This window comes from Oryx dammah, unplaced genomic scaffold (genome assembly GCF_014754425.2).
Source record: "Oryx dammah isolate SB20612 unplaced genomic scaffold, SCBI_Odam_1.1 HiC_scaffold_10, whole genome shotgun sequence".
In the NCBI taxonomy this organism is placed as follows: domain Eukaryota; kingdom Metazoa; phylum Chordata; class Mammalia; order Artiodactyla; family Bovidae; genus Oryx; species Oryx dammah.
This window is the reverse complement of record NW_024070194.1, coordinates 76,396,524-76,407,147: the sequence shown is the minus strand read 5'-3', so window position 1 is coordinate 76,407,147 and position 10,624 is coordinate 76,396,524. Positions and strand designations below refer to the sequence as shown.

Genomic DNA, 10,624 nt, shown 5'->3' with positions numbered 1-10,624 from the left:
ATGAGGTACCATTTCACACCAGTCAGAATGGCAGTGATCCAAAAGTCTACAAGCAATAAATGCTGGAGAGGGTGTGGAGAAAAGGGAACCCTCTTACACTGTTGGTGGGGATGCAAACTAGTACAGCCACTATGGAGAACAGTGTGGAGATTCCTTAAAAAATTGCAAATAGAACTGCCTTATGACCCAGCAACCCCACTGCTGGGCATACACACCAAGGAAACCAGAATTGAAAGAGACACGTGTACCCCAGTGTTCATAGCAGCGCTGTTTGTAATAGCCAGGACATGGAAGCAACCTAGATGTCCATCAGCAGATGAATGGATAAGAAAGCTGTGGTACATATACACAATGGAGTATTACTCAGCCATTAAAAAGAATACATTTGAATCAGTTCTAATGAGGTGGATGAAACTGGAGCCTATTATACAGAGTGAAGTAAGCCAGAAAGAAAAACACCAATACAGTATACTAACACACATATATGGAATTTAGAAGGATGGCAATGATAACCCTCTATGCGAGACAGCAAAAGAGACACAGATGTATAGAACAGACTTTTAGACTCTGTGGGAGAGGGAGAGGGTGGGATGATTTGGGAGAATGGCACTGAAACATGTATACTATCATGTAAGAAACGAATCGCCAGTTTATGTTCGATACAGGATACAGGATGCTTGGGGCTGGTGCACGGGGAAGATCCAGAGAGATGATATGGGGTGGGAGGTGGGAGGGGGGTTCAGGATTGGGAACTCATGTACACCCGTGGCGGATTCATGTCAATGTATGGCAAAACCAATACAGTATTGTAAAGCAAAATAAAGTAAAAATAGAAATTAAAAAAAATAGTTAAAGAATTCTCTATTGGGGAAGAACTGGGTGAGTTAGTTAAAAGTCAATCCTCAGTGCCTGTGGCTGTTGAGTACATTCTGTAACAAATCTGAAGCGTGCTCCTTCTCTAAAGAACTAGATATCCAGGGGTTTGAATTATATTTTAGGTGAGGGCTGCCCTGTACTCTTCCTCCTGAAATATAATACCATAGCTTGTCTGATCTTAATTTTAAAAGACAAAAGGACTACAGAGGGAGGAAAGGAGAACAGAAGAGAAGAAAAGAGGAAGGAAGGGAGGGAGAAAGGATGAAAAGAAGGAAGGAGGGAAGGGAGGAAAAAGAGCAAGGAGGCAAGTAAGAATGGAAGAAAACATCCAAGGGGCACAGAGGCCAAGGTGGGCAGGAAAGTCATTTACCGAGTCTGGTCGGATTCTCAGTGTTTTCCTTGAATCGATTTCCCGTCAGAGCTGACTTTAGACAATCCTTAAACTTGTGAAGTCAGATGTCACTCTGAGTGCAGGCCTGCTCTGCATTTGACCTTCATGCTCAGTTCTGACGGCGGTCTGCAGAGCATTTAGAACTTTTGCGGAAGGTGCTGCTGGGAAAGGCTGTTTGATAACAGAACGTGAGGCTGTGCTGCTGCTCCTGATGGAATGCCTGGCCTTCTGTCGTGGGGGAGTCTCCCTTAGAGCGTGTTGATGCTTCTCTGAGCCTCCACAGGCACCGAGCTGGGCTCTGGCCTCCCCAGGGATCCACCAGCCATTCCCAGGAATCAGAGCCCTTGGTCTCCCAATGAGCGGTGTTCCTGAGCATGCAGGTCTCTCCAATAATGAGATGCCAGGAGTTTAGGGATCATGCTCAACACACAAATGCCACCAAGCCAAGGGGTGCCCGAGCATGAGAGGGTCGTCCATTCTGAAGGGTGTCTGTTCTGGAGAGTGTTCCAGGGAGGACCGTCACATCCTCCCCAGCAGCGGACAACTACATCTTCAGAGCAATCTCATAACACATGGCATATCCCCCGTATCTTCTGAAATCAATACCACTCTCTGTCACTTCTCCAAGAGTATTGGTGTGTGTGCCTCGGTGTGAGTACAGGCATGTGTGTTCTGGTCACATACCCGGATTTCATTTTTGAAGTTTTGTTCTTGGTCACTGGTTTTACTTGAGAAGGACTGGATCTGAGGTGAGCATGGACAGCACATGACCAAGAAAGGAAAACCGCTACTCGGCCCCCAAACCCTGACTTTCTATAAAGTCACTAAAATGTCTGCAATAACCTTAAGTTCCAAAATATTTCCCAATATATGCTCCAATGTCTGTTTCTTAATGTACACTTCTTCTTACATTTGTTCATAAATTTCTTCACGATTGTTTTTGATGGGGTAATATTTTCCTTCATTTTCATACTGCAGGTTGATCATGTGTATATATGGTTTGTGTAGATGTGGATTGCATGTGCGTATGTAAGTACATGTGTGTATTCATGAATACGTGCATATGCTGTGTTTGGGGGAGAGTGAATGGGTGTGATTACAGGTGTGCACTTGAGTTGTATGTGTGTAAGTAGTGTGTTTGTGATTGTGTCTGGTGGTACATGTGTGTATTGAAGTATGTGTATCTGTGCTTGGGATGTGTGTGCTTTATACTTGGAAGACTATGTGTGTATATGGAGTGTGGCTAGGTATACATATGTGGTGTGGGGTGCAGCATACATGGAATTCATATGTGTTGATGTGTATCTATATATATTATGTTTGGAAGTGTCGAGGGTGTATGTGAAAACTGTGTATATATGCACTTGTGGGTGCCAATGAGTTTATGGACTATGTGCTGATGCAATAAAGAAATAGTTTAGGAGAATAAGAGAACATTGTTTTATTACTTTTTTTAAAAAATCTGTGTTTGAAGTAGATTTTGAATATTTGTTTTCATACATAAAGCAGTTATTCCAGTTTTTAGCCAAAGGCAGCTGTCTTGGACACTTGGGAAAATGCCCAAAATAATACTTTCTAAAAGCAATTTAAAATTGAAATGGACATGCCATTTTTTAGGTGTCCAAAGGGATGACAGAAGATAGTTGATGGTGTGCTATTTGAGAGAGAAAAAAACTATTAAAATGTTTGACTGTAGCAACAATAAAATACTAATGAACCAGAAGAACAGATGGAAATTGAAAAGCATGTGGGGTGTCAGAACCCAAAATACAGCGATTTGTTAAATTACAGGGTTTGTTCCCCTGAGAGGGGAGCTGCAGTGTGCTGATAACTTGATGACACCCAGGATTCTTACTGTAACACAGCAACGCCATTTTCTGCCTGCAACCTGCAAAAACTAATTAATTACGGAGCTTTGGTTACCAGGTTAAGACCAAGTGTTGCTGCCCAATTTCCAAAGACTGAACTTTCTAAATTGTCACAAGAACAGCCTTTTCCTAATTGTCTGCTGACTATTGTAGATGGTTACAGTCTACTGTAAATTGCTCTTAAGGAAAATGTCTCATGATAAATGGCTTGCTTTTTGACCATTTGGAAAGTCTTTTCTGTTACAGCTTTGAAAATTCTTGAGTCATCGAGACTTCTTTAGTGGACTGAAATTTGTCCTATTGAATTGTACCTCAAAAGATAGTGTGTAAACCAGGGGGGTGAATGGCTCTTGAGAAGGGTTTTACAATAGTGCCAGCTGGGTATTCCAGGCTAGGTACGTGATGGAGAAAAAATATTTCTCTCTGCTCTAAACAAAAGACCCCAGGCTACTTCTTAAGAAAGAAGTAAGATTTTAGAAGCTTCCTGAGCACAATTAAGTGGAAAGTAATGTTGCCCATTGCAGAAAAAAAAAAAAGTATCCTTTTTGTGTTACTTTTTCCCCCAGAAGTAGTTGGGAGTTGGAAACCAAAATGAATGCAGGGAGCCCAGTGGGGAATCGTGAAGGAGCAGACACTTGTCTTGAGTCTCTGGTGGTTCTCTGGGCCTTTCCCCCAGTGCTTGCTACATTCCTATTGCCAGAGAAACAAGCCCTCTAGTGGCCAGTGGAAACATGAATGGATAGAGCCACACTGGAGAACAGCTTGCTGGAATCTTCTAAAATTGCAATCATAAACAGTCTATGCCCACAGTATCTTGCCTAGAGAAACATCCACAAACCCCAGAAGGATAGTACTAGAGTAGCCAACAGAACACCGTTTGCAATAGCAAAGAATTGGAAGGGAATTTCATGTTTACCAATAGGAAGGACTGCGAAATAGACAGTGTATTTAAGTTATTGAATTACTGGCAGCACTTTATACTGGATGGGTTTATATGAGTTACCATATGACTTCCAGTGTATGGCATTGAGTTAAGTAAAAGCAAGTAGCAGAAGAAAAAAAAAAAAAAAGGAGCAGCTCCTCATTACTCATTAGTTCCTCGTATGCGAATTCACCTATTCATTGAAATGTATTTGTAATTCTAAAATCAGTACTCACGGAACAGTCACAGACATGCATGGTGGTAGAAAATTTAAGCTGCCTGACATACACGTTTTCAGCTGAGTTTAAGCAAGATAAATCTGCTTTCCTGTCTCAGTTCTCATCCTACAAATCAGTATCCTAGTCAGTCTATCAAGTGTAGATTTTCGCCACACTTTCCTGCTTGTCACTGGTCATTTTGCTGTTTGAAACGCCCCCCAAGATAGCGCTGAAGTGCTGTCCAGTGTTCCTAGGTGCAGGATAGCTGTGACAAGCCTTATAGAGAAAAGACACGTTAGATAAGCCTCATCTGGATATGAGTGACGGTGCTATAGACTGTGAGTTCAGTGCTAATCAATCAGCAGACTGGGCCACCCAGAAAAAAGGAGAGGAAATTCACCAAGCTGTTCATAATTCCACTCCAGAAAGTTCTTATGTTAGTTAAGATCTACAGTGCTATGGAAGAGATAGAAAAGTAGCCAAATTTGTGGATTCATGAGCTGATGACCGTTAAAAATGAGGAGTGGACAGCATTGTCATGAGGCTGAGAAGCAAAGAAATTGATGGTCCTGTCACCCAGGGTCAGGAAAATGTCAAACCCTTCTCAGCAAGTTCTGGGGGCTTGTGAATTTCACAAACCAACACCACAGTGAAAAGTGTTACGTTTGCAGATGCTGTGAAAGATTTCTTTTTTCTTGCTAAGTGTTATACAGGAAAAGGGGTAAGTGAAAGGGTAGATTTTCAGTGATGCTGAGATTGACTTGTTTTATAAGAATATTAGTAAACAAGGCTATATAGCACGAGTGGCCCTTTGGTTGATCATAATGTTGTGAGCAGAGACATGCAGGAATGTCACCCTGTCTTTCCTCTAGGAACAAATATTTTAGTATCTGCTAATTCAGGGCCCTTGACACCTGGAAGGAAAGTTATGACCAACCTAAACAGCATACTAAAAAGCAAAGACATTACTTTGTCAACAAAGGTCCGTCTAGTCAAGGCTATGGTTTTTCCAGTAGTCGTGTATGGATGTGAGAGTTGGACTATAAAGAAAGCTGAGCACTGAAGAATTGATGCTTTTGAACTGTGGTGTTGGAGAAGACTCTTGAGAATCCCTTGGACTGCAAGGAGATCCAACCAGTCCATCCTAAAGGAGATCAGTCCTGGGTGTTCATTGCAAGGACTGATGTTGAAGCTGAAACTCCAATACTTTGGCCACCTCACGCAAAGAGCTGACTCATTGGAAAAGACCCTGATGCTGGTAAAGATTGAGGGCAGGAGGAGAAGGGGACGATAGAGGATGAGATGGTTGGATGGCATCACCATCACAATGGACATGGGTTTGGGTGAACTCCAGGAGTTGGTGATGGACAGGGAGGCCTGGCGTGCTGCAGTTTATGGGGTTGCAAAAAGTCAGACACGACTGAGCAACTGAACTGAATGAATGGCACCTTACAAAATATAACTACTGCAAATGATGAGCATATACTGCAAATATTTGTCTCTATGTGTGTTGAAATATCTCATACTAACTGAAAATGATTCCCTAATAAGTGAAGTTCCATTTAATTTCTCCTAATTTCTCCAGTCACAAATCTAATACTTCCAGGTCAGATTATACTTTCATTACACATCTTAGTTATGTTATATTTTTATAATTTTTTTGTTTGTTTTGGTTTGGTTTTTTTAATTTCTATTTTTACTTTATTTTGTTTTACAATACTGTATTGGTTTTGCCATACATTGACATGAATCAGCCACGGGTGTACATGAGTTCCCAATCCTGAACCCCCCTCCCACCTCCCACCCCATATCATCTCTCTGGATCTTCCCCGTGCACCAGCCCCAAGCATCCTGTATCCTGTATCAAACATAGACTGGCGATTCATTTCTTACATGATAGTATACATGTTTCAGTGCCATTCTCCCAAATCACCCCACCCTCTCCCTCTCCCACAGAGTCTAAAAGTCCATTCTGTACATCTGTGTCTCTTTTGCTGTCTCGCATAGAGGGTTATCATTACCATCTTTCTAAATTCCATATATATGTGCTAGTATACTGTAATGGTGTTTTTCTTTCTGGCTTACTTCACTCTGTACAATAGGCTCCAGTTTCATCCACCTCATTAGAACTGATTCAAATGTATTCTTTTTAATGGCTGAGTAATACTCCATTGTGTATATGTACCACAGCTTTCTTACCCATTCATCTGCTGATGGACATCTAGGTTGTTTCCATGTCCTGGCTATTGTAAACAGTGCTGTGATGAACACTGGGGTACATGTGTCTCTTTCAATTCTGGTTTCCTTGGTGTGTATGCCCAGCAGTGGGGTTGCTGGGTCATAAGGCAGTTCTATTTGCAATTTTTTAAGGAATCTCACACTGTTCTCCATAGTGGCTGTACTAGTTTGCATTCCCTCCAACAGTGTAAGTGGGTTCCCTTCTCTCCACACCCTCTCCAGCATTTATTGCTTGTAGACTTTTGGATCGCTGCCATTCTGACTGGCGTGAAATGGTACCTCATTGTGGTTTTGATTTGCATTTCTCTGATAATGAGTGATGTTGAGCATCTTTTCATGTGTTTGTTAGCCAGCCATATGTCTTCTTTGGAGAAATGTCTATTTAGTTTGGTTTTTTAATCTGTTAAAGTGAAATCTCTCAGTCATGTCCAACTCCTTGTGACCCCATGGACTGTAGCCTACCAGGCTTCTCTGTCCATGGGGTTCTCCAGGCAAGAGCACTGGAGTGGGCTGCCATTTCCTTCTCCATTTAATCTGTTAATCCTTTGCTATTTTTTAACGTCAGCTGTCATGGGAACTGTGACTGATACTTCTTTTTTTTCTAATTGTTTTAGCTATTTTTTGAAGTTTTGAAGGGTTTGCTTCTAGAAATTGGCTTTTTGTGTAAAAGTGGAAGGTAATTTGGCACTGACTGTATCCCTCTATGAATTATCATAATTGGGAGGCATACACTCAAGTGTGAAAGGATGGCTAAGAATTGTTATTTCCTAAATGAAAACTTGGATTTTTCTTCCTTCTACAAAAATCTCATAGGGCTCTTTGTCAAAGGAACCATTTGCAACCTTTTTGAGCATTGCAGTGTATGTGTATAATTAAGGCAAAATCTGATAAATAAGTAGGTCTCCTCTAATGCACACAGGTCCCATTCTTTTCTAAGAACTAAGAATTATTTTTAAATTACCTTGGAATATAAATTGAAAATTGAAAAGTAATAAAAAAAACAATTTCTACTTCACCTCTGCCCAGATTTCCCATCTCCAACCAACTCTGGCTGTGGTTTAGTGGACTGTGCGGTAGTCTAACTGCTCTTCTTGATTGTAAGTTATTGGACATTCAAGGAGAAGATGCATCTACCTTGGCAAATATATTATTAAAATCTTTGAAATATGCTTGCACAGAGTAATGGAAACATTACTGCACAGATAGGAAGGAAATGACCTTATCTGTGTTGTAACACCAATAGGACTGTTATAAATATGCAGTTATCCTGAGATGCTTTGTAAGCAGATGGGGTGGAAAGAGAGCAAGGGTTTTTCTTCCGGAAAGAGAGCAAGGGTTTCAAATGCATAAATGAAAAGTGATATGCTGCCATCTCTCTGTATTGATCCTATAGGAACTAGGATTCTAGGGACTAGAGAGCTGGGAGAAAAAGTGGACAGGGTCATGTAGCAGCCAGTCAGTGCCTCACTTGTACTGACCTCATCTTGTACCACTCTACTGCTTGCCTTCCAGTTTCCAGCATCTGAGAAACCCTCCATCTCCAAAGCCCACGTGGCTTGCTAGTGCATCTGGCCAGAAGTCCTGTGGAGTGGATACCACCCTCCCCAGCAGTCCTTAGTCAGTGAGTGAGGGCTGCCCGCCTGCACTCAAGGGCAGACCTCTGGAGTATATTCCGCACTGGCCCCCAGGGCTCCCTGATTGGATGGCACTCCAGATGCCCACACTGGATCTCTCTCTCTTTGGCCTCTTTTCCTCCCTTGTCTCCCTTCCCCACTCACAACCTCATTTCCTAGGAATCACCTGTCCCCCTGAAAATAAACCATTTGCACTCACATCCTCATCTCAGAGTCTGCTTCCAGGAAAACCAAGGATGTAGGTTTGCCAGGTTCCAGAATCCTCTAAATGAATAGATGAGGGCCCCTTATATTCACTGCTGGTGTCACAAATGCAACAGAAAACCAGAAACAGAGATCAAAAAAGTATTGTCAGTGAGGGGGTACTGGCTGAGTCCCAGCTGCAACTAGCTCCAGCCAGCTTGATGTCATTTGCCAGTGGGACCTTCGGTTTGCCAGATCTTCTAATAGGAAATCTGATGTTTAAATGTTCAAAACTCATTCAAACTTTTTAAAACCTCAAAGCACAATACAAGTTTGGAAAACTATGAGGTCTGTCAGTGAAAGCAGAGCATGTGCACAACCTCTGACAAAGCAATTTCACTCCTGGGTAGTTAAGAGAACTGCATACTTGGAAGCATGAAAAGACACGTACCAGAATGTTCATGGATGGACTAGAATGTTCATGCTATATTCATAGCAGCTCCAAACTGGAAAGGACACAAATGATCATCAGCAGTAGGGTGGATAAATATACTGTGTATATCCACATGTATCCATGTGATGGGATAACATGTAGCAAGGGAATGAGTGAATCATTACTACCCACCACAATAGGAATACTCTCAAACATCACATTGAACAAGTTAGAAATAGGAACACTCCCTGAATGATACCAATATATAAACTACATAAATAAACAAAATTAGTCTATGCTGCTAAGTGTCAGAATAAGTTTCTCAGTTCCAAATCAGTTCTCCTACTCACCTGTCCCACTGTCCTCATGCATAAGGATGGAGACGTTCTTCATAGTTAAATTCTGCCTGCCCCTTTTAAGGTGTAATTCTTCCTGGGATGGGTGGTAACATGAATCTATAAATCATTACACCTTCACACGAATTAGACCCCAACATTGACAGAAGACCTGCTACTGAGCTCATAGTTTTGCTAGGAACTGTAGACATGAAAATGGAAAAGTCAAATCCCCACTCTATTGGATGTACAATGCCTAGACAAGCTACCAAAACCATATACTAGTATGTAGGTCCTAGTTACTGCTCACCCCTAAATCAATTGATGATGACAGGGATCATGCTCATGAGATCACACTCATTTACTTGTGTCATTCAGATGGGACCTTTGAAATGGAAACTGGAATTGGAAATTGGATGCAAACCTTTAAGACTACTTCCGTATTACTTTGAGTTCCCTTAGAAACATACTCTGAAAACAAAGATTTAAATGTAAGTAGCCTATCTTGTGGAGAAGGCAATGGCACCCCACTCCAGTACTCTTGCCTGGAAAATCCCATGGACGGAGGACCCGGGTGGGCTGCAGTCCATGGGATCGCTAAGAGTAGGACACGATCAAGCGACTTCACTTTCACCTTTCACTTTCACGCATTGGAGAAGGAAATGGCAGCCCACTCCAGTGTTCTCGCCTGGAGAATGCCAGGGACAGAAGAGCCTGGTAGGAGGCCGTCTATGGGGTCGCACAGAGTCGGACACGACTGAAGCAACTTAGCAGCAGCAGCAGCCCATCTTGGGGGTTTCCTAAGTGGTTCAGAGGTAAAGGATCCACCTGCCAATGTAGGAGATGTGGGTTCAATCCCTGGGTTGGGAAGACCCCCTGGGGAAGGAAATGGCACCCCACTGCAGTATTCTTGCCTGGGAAATCCCATGGGCAGAGGAGCCTGGCGGACTACAGTCCATGGGGTTGCAAAGAGTCAGACATGATGGAGCAACTAAACAACAAGAAGAACCTTATCTTGGAAGGAATTCTGGAAAATTCTAGTAAAGGAGTGAAGAATGAAGCAGACAAGGGAAGGCTGAAGGGCAAGGGGGCTGGGATATTTATACACCCTTCCTATCAGCACTAGATGAGGACTGATTATGATTCAGTATTAGCTGAGGACACTGATTCTCTGTAATTTTCTGTATGGTAGAGAAAGCCCTAGAGGTTAAAGAAAGTTCTCAGAGTAAGAAAGGCAGGAACCAACAATTGGAGTCAGATGAAATGAAATGTTGGACAAAAGAAGCCAGAACCCAGAGTACATACTACACATTATAGGGGCAGAGCATTTACAGCCTCTGCTCTGACCACCCATTCGAGGGAGTTTTTCAAATGAAAATCTGGGTGCAGTTAAAAGGAAAGAGACAAAATGAATGTTGGACATTCACCCAATAAGTGTCACTATGTACTCAGGCTAGAAGTCTGTCATTAAACAATGAAACAACCACGTGTGGAAAATAGCACCCTTCTGCTTGTCTTGAAGTGCT

General features: G+C 42.2%; 1 long non-coding RNA gene across 1 annotated transcript; it reads right to left on the bottom strand.

Annotated features, from left to right (window-relative positions):
• Positions 1–2,706: 2,706 nt before the first annotated feature.
• LOC120869172 lies at positions 2,707–9,571 on the bottom strand. The gene is made up of 3 exons (XR_005722454.1): positions 9,114–9,571; positions 8,347–8,446; positions 2,707–3,155 (listed from the first exon to the last, which is right to left on the bottom strand). It is a non-coding gene; the product is annotated as an uncharacterized LOC120869172 (long non-coding RNA).
• Positions 9,572–10,624: the final 1,053 nt, after the last annotated feature.